The sequence below is a fragment of the Zootoca vivipara genome, chromosome 17 (genome assembly GCF_963506605.1).
Source record: "Zootoca vivipara chromosome 17, rZooViv1.1, whole genome shotgun sequence".
Taxonomy (NCBI): Eukaryota; Metazoa; Chordata; class Lepidosauria; order Squamata; family Lacertidae; genus Zootoca; species Zootoca vivipara.
This window is the reverse complement of record NC_083292.1, coordinates 27,330,644-27,331,296: the sequence shown is the minus strand read 5'-3', so window position 1 is coordinate 27,331,296 and position 653 is coordinate 27,330,644.

Genomic DNA, 653 nt, shown 5'->3' with positions numbered 1-653 from the left:
ACATTGCAGGCGTGTTGGGCTAGAGGCCCCTTGGGGTCCCCTTCCAGCTTACAGTTCTATGATCTTCCTCTCTTCTAGGGAAGGGCTGTAGCTCAGGGCTTAGGGACATGCACACATAAAACCTCTTGCCCAGTCCCCAATATCATCAGGTAGGGCCAGATTCCTGCCAGAGACCCTGGAGGGCCACTGCTGTTGATTGCTAGAGACGCTGAGAGTTGTTACGGTACTCCCCATTCCCCTTAAAAGAGCTACAATTCCCAGAGTTGTCATCAGCCCCTCTTCCCCAGGGAACTCTGGGATTGAAGTTCTGTGACGTGGGATAGCGGGCAACCTAACAATCTTCATCACCTTTAACAAACTGCAACTCCTAGAATTCTGAGCGGTAAGAGACTGCTTCAAAGGTATTGCGCAGATGGGGCCTTAGTCTGGCTGGTAACTGTCCAAATATCTAACGGTTGAGGAAGGAGCTGCCCATTCCAGGGTCTTTTTTCTCTATATTCCCCTTGACTCTTTCTCCTCTGTCTAGAGGAACGTGGAGGCGCTGGGTGACTGGGACCTCCAGGACAACTGGGAGGCGCTGGAGTCAGAGCAAGGCAAGTCACCCCTTCCTGCACCCCCTTCCTGACCCCCTTCCCCTTGTAGCTTCCCTGGAG